An 18519-nucleotide genomic window follows, 5' to 3' on the forward strand; every position below is an offset into this window, starting at 1 on the left:
CAATAACAGTATATCTATTTTATGGATAAAGTACTGAATCACCTTTTTCCCTTGCATGAGTTGGGGACCTCCACTGTTCACAGACCTAAACACTGCCTTTTCTCGCTTATGCCACGGAATTGCCCTGCTTCAAAGCAGCAGTACACATTCGGCACTTCTTTTTATTTAAACTGCACTGCTCTGGAGAGGTCTTCTTAATGACCGTTTCATGCTGCTTTGATGCAGACACAGATTGACTTTCTCATGTTAGCTCAGTCCTTTTTTATGACATGTGAAAACCCCCGTGTTGCTATGCCCCACTCTTTCTGATATTACAACCTTAACTACAACATGTGCCCACTCACATATTGCAACCAGATTTGTCTAGAAAGCAGTGGCTGCTACAGAATTTTGCTACTCCTCCACACTTTTCATTTAACACTTTAATTACTTAGCCATGAACCAATAAAATGCAACTCATCCACAATCACTAAAATCCTATGTAAATGCATTCCAAATGTCAATAATGTTATTCCTTTTGACATTTTTTTTGACATTTTTTCTCTGGGTAGTTGTGAAAATGAATGGTTGCTCAGTGGTGTGGTAGTCAAAGGTGCTATCTAATGGCTCAGGAGGTCTGGTGGGTTCAGATCCCAACATGAGCACTTGCTTCTTGTTCTGCCAGTGTTTAAGTGGGTATACCTCCAACGTACCAAATTGGTGACACTAACATAACAATAACTCTTTACATTTATATAGCGCTTTTCTCACTACTCAAAGCGCTCTCCACACAGGGAGGACCCAGGAATCGAACCCACAATCTCCTTACTGCAAAGCAGCAGCACTACCACTGTGCTACCTGTGAGGATAAACACTAAACTGACCTGGTAGTATAAAGTGTGCTCAGTAATAGTCAGATTGTTTCCTGCATTTCATCTGATGGTGCCAGATTAGGCCCAAGCCCAAATGGCCCTGAAATGGAGAACTGGGTTAGGTAATGGGTAGATGTGAGACTGAACATGGTCAGATCTTTGTGTGTGACCTAATCATAAAAAGATGGTCCACATGAAAATTCTTCAGCCTGAAATGTGCTGGTATGTTTCCCTCACTGTAATCCATTCAATTAAAGGAATACTTTAGGCCAGTCCTATGATAAATGCTTTAAATGGTGTTCTTATTACCATATCAAAGTGTTTACCATGTTACTTAGAGAGGCTCACCATGTGCAAGTCAGATGATAATTCTGAGCAGGGTTGATTCCAGTGCAGCTTATTGCCCTGGGCAATTGTCGCATTGGTAAACCAATAAAGAATTGAGGTCTTTCTCAGAAATTCAGTCAAAATTAGTGTGATGATTTTTTTTTTTTCTAGATGGGTTATAAAATATGCTAGTTCTATATTTGTGTGCCTCCATTTCAGAAGATCTCGTAGCAGAATATCCATGGACATGAAGAACTCTCATTGCTTAGCTAAAAATGTGGATAATAGGTAGATAGATAATAGATATGTAACTTTTTTATAGAAGCAAAATGAAATATAACTAACAACAACAATCCCCCTTAGACATGCACAAGATTTGCAAAAAAGAAAAAAATAAAACTTGACACTTGGCTAAAGATAAGAGAGCAGCCACAGTGAGACATTACAAAGGCATATTGCCATAAGTATAAAGGAGCCCCTATAGCATTCTTTGACACACTTCTGCTAAATAATTTGTTATTGTTAGGGTATGGGAGAGAGGATGTGTAGCATTGTTCATAATGGCACTCAGTTTCATCTTCATTCTCTCCTCCGCTACTACATTCACTGAGTGGAGATTTGTGTCCCATAACTGAACCTGCCTTCTTAATCAGCTTATTGAGATGGTGGGTCTCTCTTAATGATGTTTCTGGCCCAGCACACAATTTATGAGCAAGAAAAATCCATTGACCCACTATAGTAGATGTAAATGATGTCACTACCCATATTTAAAGGAATGCAGTCTCCTCAGGAAAAAGAGTCTGCTCTGCCCTTTCTTATTTAGTTCATCTATGTTGCCCATTCTTCAGATGAGACATAAAACTGAGGTCCTGACTCTCTGTCTTCATTAAAGATCCTTGGGCATCTTTTGAAAGGAGTAGAGCGTTTCCCAATGTCCTGGCTAAATTTAAAACCACAGCCAGGACATTCTGTCTCCTGTCGCTGATTAGCTAACTATCTCCCTCACCCCTTCACCACCTAAAAACTAATATGTGGTGAGCAAACCTGGTGTAGAAATGCCTTCCATCGCATCTAGGTGGATGCTACACATTGGTAGTGGTTGAAGTGGCTCCTCACTGTCAATTTAAAATACTTTAAGTAGGTTATAAAAGCACAGTATAAATGTAATTACGAAACCAATTGAGCCTGTCATTAATGTGGATCCTTAAGTATTTGTAGCCGAGGACCATCTGCACATCCCTGAATGTTGACTGGGTGTAAAATCTGTTTAGTGCAGTGAAACGCAATAAACAGTTCCTTGGCTTTGCTGATGTTGACTTGCAGACAATTCTTTCTGTACCAACAAATAAAGTTCTCCTCCTGACTCCTATATTCAGTGTCATCCCCCCTGTCAATACACCCCATAAATGCAGTATCATCTGAGAATTTCTGTGACATGACCTGGTGTTTTATTTATAGTATGAGGTGCACAGGTTGAAGAGAAAATGAGACAGGACAGTCCCTTGTGGTACTCCAGTGTTGCTCACATCCGTGTGAGAAACACAGTCGTTGAGTTTCACAAACTGTGGTCTGCCCGACAAATAGTCCATTATCCAGGACACCATAGGCTCATCCATATGCATACCTCTGAGCTTACCCCTTAACAGAAATGGTTGGATGGTACTGAAGACACTGCAGGAGTCAAAAAACATAATCCTCACAGTGTTTTTAGCTCCGTTCTTTGTCCTTCAGTGGGTCCAGGTTGTCTTTTTTTCCAAGGGTAAAATGTCTGCGCAAACAGAGCATCAGAAGATTGAAAATCATCACACAATTAAAAGATAATTGCTGCTCACCTCGAGGCACATACAAAACGCCTACTTGAGTTTTTCAACAACATTTATTTTGAGAATGTATCACACATTTCCATATATTGAGTATGCTCAAAGTGTTTTACAACAAGTAAAAGAAAGAATGACAATTACAAATAAAGTAGATAAATAAATAAGTATCAATACACAATTCCATAAACAGGCTGTAAGAAAAGGCGCTATATTGCGCCCGACCCGACACAGATTCACTCAGAGGCACGAATAAAAATACTTAAACTTTTATTTTTCTTCATCTGTGGGCTACGCCTTCCCCATACCCATAGACACAACACAGTTCCAATAACAGTACTAAGCACCAGTACACCACACTCTTTTCTTCCACCACCACTCCTCACCAAGCTTTGTCCTCCTCCCACCCGACTCTGGCTGCTGAGTGATGGTCGCTGGCTCCCTTTTATTGGGTACCCGGAAGTGCTCCAGGTGTTTAATTGCCGACATCCGGCTGCACTTCCGGGTAAGGTGAAAGCATTTTCCAAAAGGGCCAGCCCCTCCTGTTGCAGCACCCCCTGGCGGTGCCTGCGGAACCCCACAGAGCTGCACAGACCTCTAAATCCTATGAAGCCCTGGGGGAGTCCGAGGCACCGCTGCAACCCAGGGAGGCTGCCATCTAGCGTCCAGGGGGTGATACTGGGCTTCCCACCCTTGTCACCCTGGCAGATGTGGTGAAGGGGGCGCCCCGGCCATCCGTCACAAGGCAGGTAAATAAAAAATAATAATGATGGAAGTGTCCATAATGGAATTAAATGTATTTGAGGTTCAAAACATCCTGTGGATGGATGAGCCAAACATTCAACATTTCTGAGTTACAGGAGACCCATTGTATGAGGTGAAGACCACCCATTCAACGATAGCCTCATACAGTCTGTTATGGTGTGGAGGTACTTTGCAACCTCAGCCTGGCCAACTTGCCACCATTCATAAAAACATCTTACTTGTTTTAGACAGCTCTGCAGGATTATATCAGGCCATCAGGAATCCAGTAAGGTCAGTTTTTTTTTTTTTTTTAATTATTATAATTTTTGTGTTTGGCATATTTTAATGTTGTTGGGAGATGTCATCACATCACCATTTTGTGACTCTTTATTTCTGAAGGTTCAGCCATTTTCTGTTTTATGTGTCTGATCATTATGCTGCTGCGTTGTTGTTGTGACTAGTAATGTGTATGCTGTATGGTCCGTGACATCGTAGTAGCCATTGCATAAAAAGAGGTGATCTTTAATCTGACTTTTGCTCAGGACCAGTGCCGGGGAAAAATCTGTGTGGGGGGGCAGTCTGAAATTCTCTGGGGGTGGTAATGTTTTGGTTAAAAAAGAGTTGTTGCACCTGCCAGTACCAATGAACAGTTCAGTAATAAGAAGTTGTCAGTCCTAAAATTTGATATTATAAAATCAGTCATATTTTATTATTCTATTAATATTTTTTACTTCAAAAATGCAATATATTTGTATGTTTGACTTTATCCAGGATATACCTACCTTAACATATTTATAGATTCAAAATTGTAAATACAAATGTAAAATGAGCATACTATTCTTGGAGTATGGAATGAAGTTGGCATGAACTTGTTAACTGAGTGCTTACCAGTGTGCCACTTTTGGTGGTAATTAGAGGTCAGGGAAGATGTCTGATGACTTAACAAAGTACAACTTTTTTATAGATAAGTAGACAGAAATCCTTTCATCCAAAACTGATGGGGTGGAACCCCTGTGCCTGTGCTGCTTTTGGTTTACAGTTTTGTACCAGTAATTTGGCTTTCATTTCTCTCTGTACCCAACCTAGCTATATTTTAACTAATCTGTCATTTTTTTCAAAAGGTAATTTGTTCCAGCTGGAACATAATAATCTCAAGCACATAGGCAGGGCTATGTATCATTTTTGAAAGATGTAGGGTTGCACTGCGATGGATTGGCTTTTTGTCCGCGGTTGGGTTCTCCCTGATGTTACTGGGATAGGCTCTGCCTTCTGGTGATCCTAGTGTGGAAATGGCTGGATTGAAACAAAAGACACAATTATTTTATCCAAGAACAATTTAATGTATAGGTATCAAATTTTGATATTATTGATTCATTTTGTAGTTTATTGTAAGATTTTGAATAAAGATCTGAAGATCACATTTACATTCAATGTCAGAATATTTTCTGAGTTGAACAGACAGAATATATCTTTGCCATTTTCAGTGATACACCCACAGTCATGTTAAAATTCACATTAGAAAAATATATTTACAATCAAACTTTCATTTGTAAGCAGGAGAAATGGCTGCTTAAAATTGTGTGTTTTGGGAATGACGTACAGAGAAAAACAAAATAAAAAAGATAGACCCATAGTGGGCGATGCTAAACAAAAGCTGAATATCTTTTAAAAAGTTGTACATTGTGATGGACGATGTACATGCGTGGGTGTCCTGGACCGGGATGGGGCAAGATTTCTTGCGTGGATAGGAGGTCAGCCCTTTTGAAGCAAGACAAAGAAGGCAAAGATCGTCCTGCCTCAGCCAGGAAACAAACACAAGATGCCAAAATGAAAGTTTCTATGTGGTTGTCTCTACCGGGACAAGTTCTGGTTCCTTTCCTAGCCAGGAGGCCAATGTTATGGTAGAGTCAGTTTAGATAACCTGTTTGGGCCATTTGCTGTCATGATACACTACATGGTAGCATCCCTGGGTTAGGATTATCATTCAGACACCAGCAGGGCATGCTGGGACCTGTAGTCCTGTGGAGAACCCCTGTTGGGGTCCACGGGGCCCACCAGGGGGAGCTGCCATGATTAGTAATCTGTGCTTTGTAGGGTTTCTGTTTGACCTGGAATTGCTTCGAACAGGCTGTGCTCCTGAGTCCAGGATAAAAGAAGTGAATTGGAGTCAGGTGAGGAGGATGGACTCTGCTTGCCTCAGAGGTGTGTAGGAAAAGAAAGAGGGAACCAGAGTGAAGAGGAATTGTATTATCTGTGATTTCAAAGCCTTTTTGTAAGATATTTATATAAAAATCAACCTTTTTATTATACTGGTAGGGACTTGTGTCTTTGCTGCAATGCCACATAGTTGGCACAACAATAAAGTAAATAATCAAGCAGGGTTTGCCAAGAACACCCATTACGGCAGAATAATAGAAAGTGGCCATGATAAGCCAAGGGTTTTGTTCTCTGTAGTTAATAAACTACATCTGGCACAACTACCTCTTTTACTGAAGTCTGTGAGGAATTCCTCCAATTTTTCCGTAACAAAATTAAAGATCTAAATAATTCAACTAACATAAATACATCATCTGTTTATATCTCTCCCTGTTTTCCCACTCCATCCAGCTCCTTCTCTAAGTTCTCACCAGTCACATCTGCGTTTGTTAATAACCTGCTTTGTAAGATGAGGCCGACTACATGTGTACTGGACCCCATCCTCGGCACACTACTTAAATCCTGCCTTCATGCCATAATCCCGACTGTTACAACAATAATAAACTCATCCCTTGACACTGGCTCTGTGCCGATCACTTTTAAAATCGCTTCTGTAACCCCAGTGTTAAAAAAGTCTGGTCTTAATGCTGACAATCTTAACAATTTCCGGCCTATTTCCCACTTACCTTTTCTGTCAAAAGTTCTTGAGCGTGTTGTAGCTTCCCAATTCACCAATTACCTAACCTCTAATAATTTGATGGAACCCTTTCAGTCTGGTTTCAGGGCGCGGCACAGCTGTGAAACTGCTCTGCTACGGGTAACCAATGATTTGCTTATGGCAGCAGACTCTGGACAAACCAACATATTAATTCTGTTAGACCTCAGTGCAGCATTTGACACTGTCAGGCATGACATTCTACTGTCCAGAATGGAGAACATGCTGGGTATCTCTGGCACTGCCCTCCAGTGGTTCAAGTCCTATCTGACTGATAGGCAAGAGTTTGTTAGTCTTGGCAACAGCAGATCCAGCTCAGCGCCAGTCACACAAGGAGCTCCTCAGGGCTCTGTCCTCGGTCCTCTGCTTTTCTGTATTTACATGCTTCCCCTTGGCCATATTATCCGTAGCTATGGACTGGGTTATCATTTTTGTGCAGATGATACTCAACTCTACTTCAATGTTAAAAGTGGAACTTCATCAGAGCTTTCTCAGCTCACAACCTGCCTTAGTGAAATTAAAACCTGGATGGAGCAGAACTCTTTAAAATTAAATTGCAATAAAACTGAACTCCTGCAAATTGGGACTAAAATGCAACTTAATAAAATGAGCTCCTTCCCAGTCTATCTTGGCGGTGATCTCATCAGACCTGCCTCTACTGTAAAAAATCTTGGTGTCATTTTTGATTCCTCCCTCTTTTATTCTGCCCACATAAATCACATTAAGAAATTTTCTTACTTTCACCTCCGTAACATATCCCGTGTTCGCTCCTTCCTCTCCTTCTCTAATGCTGAGAAACTTGTCCATGCTTTTATCACATCCCGCATCGATTATTGCAATTCCCTACTGGCAGGTGCCCCTTCTAATCTTATATCACAGCTCCAGCTTATTCAAAACTCAGCTGCAAGAGTCCTTACTCGAGCTAGCAGCAGCGAGCACATCACACCCATCCTGCTCCGTCTTCACTGGCTCCCTGTGTCTTACAGAATCGAATATAAAATCCTACCAATAACCTACAAAGCCGTAAATAACCTCGCGCCAAACTACATCAGTGACCTACTCCATCACTATGTGCCTGTCCGCCCACTAAGGTCCTCTGATTCTGGCAATCTTGTTGTACCCCACACTAATCTACACTCCATGGGTGACAGGGCCTTCAGCTGTATAGCGCCCAGACTCTGGAATGACCTACCGAAATTAATCAGGTCAGCTGACTCCATGAATTCTTTTAAAAAAACAACTCAAACTCATCTGTTCAGGAAGGCTTTCAGCTCTACTTGACTTTATTACCCTTCTCTCAGTTTACTTCTCTGTCCAGATGCTAATGTAACCTGTATGTGTGTGTGCGAGACCATCAATTATGCTGTCTGTTTTTTTTTTTTCAGAATTCACTGTCTTAATCTACTTTATTTATTTATCTGGTTTGTACAATGCTATATACTGCATATGCTGCCGTTCTTTATTATATTCTGTAAGTGCCTTGAGCATGGGAAAGGCGCTATATAAATAAAGTGTATTATTATTATTATTAAGCATGATACAGGCTCTGATGTTCTTTTACACATTGCATGAGAACTTGGTTTAACTTGTCAGGATTAAATGAACAGCTTTTCAAAATAAGTAGATTTGAAAGTGCCACTACATGCTTAAAATGGTCATTTTTTGTCACCTTAGGCTTTCATCCAGAATGCACATTTCTAGCATAAAATGTAGTACTAGGGTGTTGTACCGTGTTAGCCATTATGAATGTAGAGAAAAGCCAAGCAAAATGACACCTTTTATTGGCTAACTAGAAAGATTACAATATGCAAGCTTTCGAGGCAACTCAGGCCCCTTCTTCAGGCAAGATGTAATCAGTAATTGCTGTGAGGCAGCACAGTAGTGCAGCAGTTAGAATCTCCAGTTCCAGGGACAAGGCTTTGATTCTTGTTCCAGGTCCATGCAAGAACTGGATGCACTTTCAAACAAGAACATGGGGACACACTTTGAAACTTATTAAGGACAAATTTCACACAAACATCAGGGAGATTTTTTTTTCATGCAGAATAAGTTACCAAATAGTGTGGTAGACACACTGGCATAAGACAGAATGTGTGCCCTCCACCTCTTGCAATAGCAGAGCTGTGGATCCCTACCAGAATTTAACATTCCCATATTTAACATTTTTACACATTTAATGTTTTTAGATGCTGTTGCTGAAATCATAAAGATCATGTCTGAAGAAGCAAGAGTGTTTTAAGGCTGCCTTCACACGGTAGCTAAAAGTGAGTTGATCTTGATTTTTACCTTTTTTAATTCTTGGACAGCTCAGATTAATTTTCCGATTGATTCAGATCTGACGAGGCTATCCTGAATGTGACCTGCATGCACAAAATGAATAATTCAATTGATGCAAACTAAAAGATGCTGGTTGCTGCTCTAATTCACATAATTTCAGTGCAGGATATCTGAATTTGTAAGCATATGATGGCAAGGAAGAGAAGCAGGAAATGAAAGATCAGAGCTTTTGGTTTGGGTGCATTTAATCCTAGCCAGTGTTCTGTGTACGGAAACAAGTGGACCAAACCGCAGGATATGAGACTGGTGAGAGGGATGTGGATGCTTTAGATGTATTACTGTTGTTATGAGAGTAGTGTAAATCCATTCTGAAACATTTTTATTCCATGTAATTTTTTGCTAATCATACTTCTCAAAAAATCAAATATGTGTCACATATGAGTAACAAAATGGGAATGAAGTTGCGGTGAGTATGTAGCCTTTTTTGATTTCAGAGATTAAATGCAAGGTTGTACATGGTGGTTTAAGAACAGGGCAGTTGCTACCAACAGTATAGGGAGCACTTCATCAATTCCCTCTTCCACTGATGCTTTAAATGTCGATGTTATCTTTGTTTTTTTGGCAATGGCCTGTTGTGCCAATTGCTTGATTCAGAAAGTACTTAGATGTTTTCTTTTTCTTATCATGATCAATCTTTTTGTCACTTACTGGCTAACTCCTGCAGATTTCAAGTACCGGTATTATCGTGCTCACCTGCCTGTTGCCTGTAATGTCCTGCAACATGACACACTACTTTCTTCTCACTGTTTCATTTTGCCTAAAAATGCACATTTTTCTTTTTTCAGAAATTAAATATATATATTTGGGGCTGGCTTGATGGAGGTCGGGTGAAGGGGCCTTTTGGGTGCAGAGGCCCTCCTACCTCGCCGGAGCCTTTACTACACCAGTGGGTAGACAGTAATGCCTTTCAAAACTCATCTTGGTGTCATTGTGGAGAAATTAAGTGAATAGGATTGAAAAGCTTTTTAGGCTAAATTGTTCTAATTCTGATGTTTTCTTTCAGATTTTAAAGTTTTATGCATATATGAGGTTACGTGTTGATGTTACCAGTGGACGTTGAGTGTGTTGTGAATGAGTGTGCCTGATGCCCTATCCAGGCTTGGTATCTGCATTGGACCCACTGATGCAGGGTGTCATAATTTTGATATGAATGTAATTTCTTGGGATTTGTTCTGTTGTTTTCTATGTGTTTTGCATTCTGTATTTTGTTTTTTCTTATGGTCTATTTATTTAGTTGTTACGACATTGACATCATGACCATTTTGGGTTGAGGTTTTATAGTAAAATTGGCCAGTTTGCATGAGATTTCCCAACTGTGGCCATTTTGTGTATAGGAAGAGCATCTGTTGCTATTACACAATGACCACCATTGCTGTGTGTGACATCATCAGAAACTTGTGTTTAAGATGACAAAACAGTATTCTTGACATCCACTTTTATGGATATTTTCTAAACAAATTACTATCTGTAAGTTAGTGATTTGATTAGTAAAAAAGGTTTATAGGTAGCACCAGGGATTTTTTGCTGTTTTTTTTGAGTAGAGATTTTTGAATTGTCATTTTTGATCTGATAGTTTTGAACTTTTGCTCCTAATTTTGGCCTTTTGCCTATTTAAATGCCTATTCTTTTGCTTATCCATTGTGATCAATTTCATTTCCTGCTTCTTTCTTTCTTTCTTTCTTAAATTACCTGATAGCAGTGGGCAAAAAAGACCACCACCCCATCCCCCTTCATCCCCCCCCCCAGAGAGGTGCTTCTTAGCACACCTTGGTGGAATGAGTCTGTGGCTAAAAGTGAGAGCACCTCCTGGTGGGTAGGGAGGGGATTTTTCAGTTTTGCCATCATCCTGTTTTCCATAGCAAGGTGAGCCTTATATGGAATCAGATGGAAGGATTTGGGACACACTTGATAGACAAGAGGAAGAGATGCTAGAATTGTACTAAGAAAGGAATTGAAGGTGTGATGAGAGGATTAAGATGCTTTAGAGGTGGATAAGTACAAAAGGCACCCCCAGCATGTCAAGTAAGGGCCAAGTCCTGTGTTTAGTTTGGCCCGCTAAGAGAGCCAGCCAGCATTTGGTTTTCTTTGTTTATTCTGTTAATCACAGCCACATGTGTTATCCCATTTTCTGTGATTTTAATTTTTATAATGAGAAGTCAAGCAAAAGGACACCTTTTATTGGCTAACTAAACAGATTACAATATACAAGCTTTTGAGGCAACTCAGGCCCCTTCTTCAGGCAAGATGTAATACAGAGACTGAAATTCCCTGTGTTTATATAGACACTAGGACAGATACAACATTGGAAAACCTTTAAGTGAGACATCTTAGATGTAAAAAATTAATAGACCTCTCCAGGCTAAGATTAATTTAGCGAGAGAGGAGAAGTATAGTCAAGATCTTTTGATAAGATAACTATCCAACAAAGTCTTTTGAATTTTTTGATGAGTTCCATACAATGTGGATCTGTAGTCAGGTTGTCTGGGTCAGTCAGAGAGATGTTAACAATCCTCATATCTGATTATATTACTCTTGTCTCTATTTAAACCATGTTGTAATGTGTTAAATTTCAGCATGAGTTTAACTTCCCATTTTTTTCTCTCTTGTTTTGTTTTGAAGTTGCCCATAAGCACTGTGACTTTAAAGTCCTTCTCACAGTGTCCATGGTTGTTGAAGTGAGTTCCTACAGGAACATCCCTATTGCCATACTTAATGTGGAACCTGTGTAAATTCGTTTTTTGGTGGAGTGTTGGTCCAGTTTCTCCTACATAGAGGGCAGATTCAAGACATTTCATACAGAGAGTTAGGAAGACCACATTAGATGATCTGCAGGAAAATTATCCTTTTATCTGATGTTCTGTTCAGCAGTGTGGTTTAACTACACGATCTGTATCATAAATATATGCACACGTTTTACATCTTTTCTGTAGCCAGGGAGATGTACCATTCATTATCTGTTGGTTCACCCAGGGAGCTTTGGACAATTAGTTGCTGCAGATTTGGAGGTTGTCTGTATGCCAGGAAGGGAGGTTCTTTAAATACATCTCTCAGCGTTTCATTATTATTTGTATTGCTGACATTCTTTCATAATTTTTCGAAGTGCTTCAAAATGTGGGTTATAGGTGACAACAAGGGGGATGCGGTTCTTGTTGTCTTTAGTTTTACATTCCAGAAGGTTGTCTCAGGGTATGGTAGTAGATCTTCTTATTTGAGTTTCTGTTGTTTTGGGAGTATAACCTTTTCTGATGACATCTTGTCTAAGATCTTGCGGTTGTTTTTCCTGGTCTGTCAGATCTGAGCAAATACGGTTGTAACGTATTGCCTTGGCTGAAAATGTTGGAGCACCTTATATGCTTGGGGTAGAAGCCATCACTTCTCAGGTAGGTCCATCTGTCTGTTGGTTTGTGAAAAACAGAAGTTACAAGGGTATTATATTTTATGTGAATGGTGGTGTCAAGGAAGCTGACTTCTGTTTTTGAGTAATTCAGCTTCAGCTTTATGTTGGGGTGGAAAGAGTTATATTCGTTATGAAAATGGAGGAGGTCCTTCTCACTGGCAGTCCAGATTATGAAGAAGTCATCTATGTAACGGAGATACAACATTGGTTTTAATACGCATGTTGACGTAAATAGGCTCACATATTGAGATGCAAATCAACAGCCTATTTCAGTCTCCATTTGTTTCAAGTAGAAGTTTTGTCCAAATAAGAATAAATTGTGTATCATAGTGAATTTTATTATTTGTATATCTAACTCTGTGGATAAATAATGTTGTTTAAGATACGTTTCACATGCCAATATGCCATCATCATGATATATAATTAAAATACCTCTTTTTGTACTTTGGGTTTCTTGGCTTTATTTTGGATTCAGGACCTGGTAACAAGTGCCACCCCACTGACCACAGATTGTGAGAATGACATAACAGTATAGAAAAAAAAATCTTTTGAGGATCTGTCATACTCGCAGTAGACCTGAAGAGTATGAATAGTCAGGAGAGTTTCAGACACCTGCATCTTCTCTGCCAAACACACAAACACATGCAGCAGAAAAACAAAGAGAACAAATAAAGCTGCAAAATGTGGGCTGTTTTGGGTGAAGTGGTTTGTTCCGCACATTTGTAAAATGTCATCAATGCACTGAAGCATCACTGACACTGGGCTTCGTATTAAAACACATATGAGCTGCTGTTGGTTTTAGCTGTGCGTGGGCTTGTTAATACCCTGAGCAAAGCAGCATGTGATTTCAGCCTTTCACAAGACTCGAGCTGCTGATTGGTTCTGCAGTTAAAAAATTGCATTAGAAGAGATCCACCAGAAGACCCTCTAGCCTTCAGGTGAGCCAAAAAGCGTACGGGCTGACGGTACAAAGTGTTGACATGAAGCTTTTTAAATACGGCATGACTCATTTGGCTGTGCAAAGAAAGGCTGACTAGAATGATGATTTAGAAAATGTCAACAGCCACGTTTTCCAAATACTTACAAGCTGTTTAGCAACAGTCTTTTACTATTTATTATTTAAAAGATACAAATAGTGATCATTCTGTTTCCAGTTAAGAATGGCAAGCTGTGTTATCTTGAATTCTGTACAGAATGTGTGTCTGTAAATGTTTAATATTTAGTTTCTCACTTAACATGTAATCCATATATCCAGCGTGTCCAAAATTGGAAAGAAAGCTGCACGGTCGTAAAGCAGGGGCAGCACTGGATTGATTCTGAAATGTGACATTAAGTAAGCACAAGTAGTCGAGGCATGAAGCGCGCGTGCCTGAGGCAAATTGGACACAATCCAAATGTTAGCTATTCAAGATATAGCGTGAGAATCGAAGGTCCTAAGATCACAAACTTAGTAAATAGAAATGGCCACTGTCTGGTCAGTATGGACCCCGACTTGTAAAAGAATGAAGCCTGTGAGACCTGTAGATATATGTGAAATGGAGATTAGATCTGAGGCATAGTGTCATTGCAGAATGAAGTGTTTGAAAGTTTCAGAAGGAGCGGGTTTACTGTGAAATCTCTGTTCACCTAACACATTGGTGGTGGCAACACCGCTCTAGAGGGCAAAATTAGATACTGTACTTGGCCAGGTCACTTGCCTGCTGTTCACAGGTGCTTTTTTGCATGCAGTTGTTTATTGTGCTCTTATATAGTGCTGTTCTACGAAAATTGACTTATGGGATGCACCCTCATCCTAAAGGTGTGTGTTTTAGGTTAGTCAGCTGGACTTGGCCAAGCGTTATTACTTAAGTGGGTTGTGTGTGTGACTGTGCTCACATTCATTACAGTAACACATCCACTGGTGGCTCCATCATTGCTATAACCATCCAGCAACAGTGTAGTAGCAGGGAGCTGGAAGAGAGAGTGCCAACCTGATATTCTCTACATGGAAGCATGTGGTTTACAGCTTAGATGGTATCCTATCTATAGAGGTTTGGGAGATCTCCTATTGCATTACTTGATGCAAACATCTCTTTGCACCTTTGTCACCCTGAGGGTCTCCATTTCACAAATAAGTAGAAATGATTAGGCAGCGGCACCACAGAGCAAATTCCCAGACTGAAACAAATGATTCTGCACCTCTGTGGGACGATGTAGTATAACCATCTGGCAAAGCATTTAAGAGTGGGGAGCTGGGAGAGCGAGACAGCCTGACATGAAACATGTAGAAGTGTGCCACTTGTAGCTTAGAAACCGTCCCATCTGTGCTACTTTGTGTGGCATGGCAGTGCAGTGGTTAGTTAAGCCTCTTCACAAATCCAGTGTCCTGGATTGGAAACTTGTGCACAGTCTTGGTTTTGTTCTTCCCATGTCTGTGAGGATTTTCCTCCCATGTGAATGTGGGTGATGCTTCCGTGGGTCAAGTTGTGAAGTGATTTCCTGTCCAGGGCCATTTCCTGCCTTATCCCTATGGTGCCAAGTTATACTTAGAGCCCCTCATGACCATGATTTGGATTAGGTAGGTTTGAGAATAGCCGTTTGTACCAGATTATGTCCCCAATTAGAAATGATGCGTAGCGGCCATGTTTCAAATCGGGGAAGCATGGTTGCTTTACAGCTTCTAGGTTCTGGTTTAAAATCCTAGCCTAGTCAATGACTGTGCAGGTTTTGCATGTTCTTCCCATGTCCTTGTGGGATTCCTTCCCACTTCCAAATACGTTCTGTTAACTCGCAGCAGTAAATTGTCTTGGTATGGGCATGCACTAGTGTTGGATTGATACTAACATCTTGACTTCAGTATCAATACTAACTTTTGGACCTCTGTACTGGTACCAAAATTGTACCAAAGCAAATAGTAGATCACCCCCCCCCCCCCCCAAATCCCTGTCTCACTCCAACCTCCCTGCTCTGCCACACAATCGCATGCGTTCCTGTTGTGTCTCGTAATTGCATGCCTCCCTGCCTTGCGTCTATTCAAGCAGCAGTTCCCATTTGAACTCTGCACTGCATTATCCCCCGTGGAGTCTCCAGCACATACGAATGGCTAGTGGTGAATCTCCCGTGGATTCTTCAATAAATCGAATAGTGGAGTGGGATTGAGGTTGAGGGGTTTGTCCCCTGTGGAGCACCACTATAGAGTGGAGGAGCGAATAAATGAGCACATGGTCTTTGACAACTACCATTTACTTCCAGTATCGAAAATACTGAAATGCTGGTAGTGTACTGTTTTTAAAATGTTTTTTTTCAATACTTTCAGTACCAGTTGTAAGAAAACAGAGACCACAATAAGGAGTTGAGGCACCACCATGGCAACATCACAAATCACCAAAAGAAAAAGATGCGATAATTGTGGAAACATCTTTACATCTTTGCAAGTTCCCAATTGAATTGCCTCAATATGGCAGATCTTCTGGTCTTAAATCCTTACAGCAATAAGAGGCGGGTCCACTTGAATGGACACCGAAAGTGATGGTTATTGAACTACTGACATCAATCTTACGATCTGCAGATATAGATTCCTTCTCCTGATGCCCCTGAACTAGACACACAATTTTAAAATGGGTGGAGGTTTCCAGGTTGGAAAATGAATGCTTCAAATAGGACTGACATAGTGACTCACTGTTCACGAGACTAGGTTCAATTCCCAGCACAGGCACTACAAGTTCTTCCTATCTCCAAGGGGCTTTTTCCCTTCACATACTCCAATCTTCTTTCCATGCTCCAAAGACATGCAAGTGAAGTTTGTTGGCAACTCTTAATGTTTGTGTAAGTGTGCCCTGTAGTAGAGTGGCACCCTGCTAAAGGTTGACTCATGCCTTACAAGGACACAATAGGCTCAAAATCTCTGAGACCCAGAACTGGACAAAGAGGATCCAGAAACATATAATGGCTGGATGCTGTTTGTGAAACTGCATGCTCCATTCACTACTCATTTGTAACTGGGTACAATCAAAACCACTCAACAATGTCTCTGACTGGAAAGTTATTCAACAAATACTTGTCAAGAACAGAAAAGCACCACTTGTCAAAACTCATGACCACTGATGTAATCTTTACAAAACTTACTGAAAAAATGCCACCTGTGGCCACCAAGTGGCACTATTGAGACTGATTACGCAATATTAGTATGCAACTGAACACATTTCAATGGCTTTTACTCTGTGTGGGTATCAATCACATTTATTATGATCACTGAAATTTTAAAAATTCATTGTGTTTGTTCCTGACAGGATTCTGACAATCTGTATGTCTCTCTGGAGATTTTGATACTCAGGGATTTCAAATCTTACATCAGATTTAGAGTATATCATGTACTTAATAAATTGTAAATGTATTCACTTCTTGCTACAATGCCATTTTGTTTTATTCTGGGCAGCACCATGTTAGATTTTAGTGTCAGACGTTTCGATGGAAAATTCCCAGAATTCCTCGGTGCACACTCACTACTGACTCTTATCATTTGCAACAACATAAATTTCAGTCCAGCAGTTCTGAGTTATCCAAGTTTATGGATAGACTCCAGTACTTAGTGAATTTCTAAACATAAATTTTGTTTATCTGGTTGTCAATCTTTGTTCTTATTGTTGAGTTTGATTCTTGCTTTCCTTTTTGGCTCTGACATTTGTTCGATGTAACTTTTCGTTATGACTTCTGTGTGTTTATTGACTTACACATCTCTTGGTCATTTTCATCTCTTTTAATGTCTGTTCTAGAGTCAGTGTAGCCATGATCAAGTAGAGCTTTTCCTTTGTTTTTCCCAACATGAGCAGATCTTCCTGCCCATCTTCTTGACAGATTGTGATTTTTCCCCACAGTTGTTCTGGCACAGCACATGGAGTCATAGCAGGATCATGGCATATATGACACAGCTTCTGAACAAGCCATTTTTTTTCTTTTATCAACAGGAAAAAGCATTATGTAACATACTCCGGTTGATGTGATTGGATATCACGGCAATCCAAAATCTACCAAAAGGCAAATGTTCATATTGAACAAGCCTATTGGTTGGTACAACTGGAGCTGGAAGTTCAGACATTTGGTGTATGTGATTTAGTTAGGACCCAAAGCCAATCCAGTGTTGTTGGGTTTCTGTTGTTCTTTATACAGCATCAAAGTTGTCATTTTGGGACAGGTGGGTTCACCTTCAACCAGTCACACCAGGAACTTAAGGTAGTGCTAGAAGAGCTTTAGTTACCCTCCAACGCAATAAAGCAAGGACAATAAGCTCACACAGTTTCACCCCCTTTTAATAAACTGTTCACATTATGAATTTAAGTGAACAACAAATGGAATATGGTTTATTTTCTTTAAATGGGGGGATTTTGTCTCAAGTTTCATACAGTTCCTTGCTTTATGATGCTGGAGGTTGACTTCTGATTGGTTGTCAGCTTTTTTGAACTAGAAGTTTGATTTTATTCTAAGAATAATAAACTGATGATATCTGATCCATTGAGGAGCCAGTAGAGCAGAATTATAATGGAATGGCTCTAAGGCGGAATCCCTCCCATCATAACCTGGCATCATAGAACTTCAGGGGGTGGCCAGCCTACCCAGGGTGGACAATTGCAAAGAGTCAGTGGAGACCGGACCGGGAATCGGTTGCTCCTTCTTCCATTTCTGCACTGCTTGTTAGCAGGAGACCCATTGGTAAATCATTTGCAGATGGCCTGTACTATGATTTGAGATAAGACATTCAATATAAACCTTGTTCCAGACATGACTAAAGTTGTGTGTATGTGTGACGCCAGCTGTCCATGACTCCTGTTGCAGTGTGTTAAAGAGGCACAGGCCATGGCACTGCAGAGTCTTGATGGGGGTGGTGAGGAGTGGAGCCAGCTGCTGTTGACCCTTGGTGGAAGAAAGAAGCAGTTTATTTGCAATGTTGGTGTTGCAGATCTTAGGCAGAGATTAAACACAGTTAGAATGCCTTGGTGAAAGCTAATGAACACTGCAGACATCCATTGGGATCAAAGATAAAGAAGGGGACCTTTCAGATATGATAAACCATAATGATATGAAAATGGCATCAACTGATACGTGCTAATAGTTGTGGAAAGTATGTGAGTAACTCTGTTTTTTTTTTAATAACAAAAAGGA

General features: G+C 40.3%; 1 protein-coding gene across 3 annotated transcripts in view; it reads left to right on the forward strand.

Annotated features, from left to right (window-relative positions):
* The window catches only part of gprc5ba (G protein-coupled receptor, class C, group 5, member Ba), a 135136-nt gene that overhangs the window by 86553 nt on the left and 30064 nt on the right, over nucleotides 1-18519 (forward strand). The window contains exon 1 of one of the 3 annotated variants that reach the window (XM_028813764.2): nucleotides 13240-13322. The exons of the other annotated variants lie outside the window; for them this stretch is intronic. The gene's annotated coding sequence lies outside the window, so the exon portion shown is untranslated. Of the gene's footprint in view, nucleotides 1-13239; nucleotides 13323-18519 lie in introns of those variants that run through there. 3 annotated transcript variants of the gene reach the window in all.

The sequence above is a fragment of the Erpetoichthys calabaricus genome, chromosome 11 (assembly GCF_900747795.2).
Source record: "Erpetoichthys calabaricus chromosome 11, fErpCal1.3, whole genome shotgun sequence".
Lineage (NCBI taxonomy): Eukaryota > Metazoa > Chordata > Cladistia > Polypteriformes > Polypteridae > Erpetoichthys > Erpetoichthys calabaricus.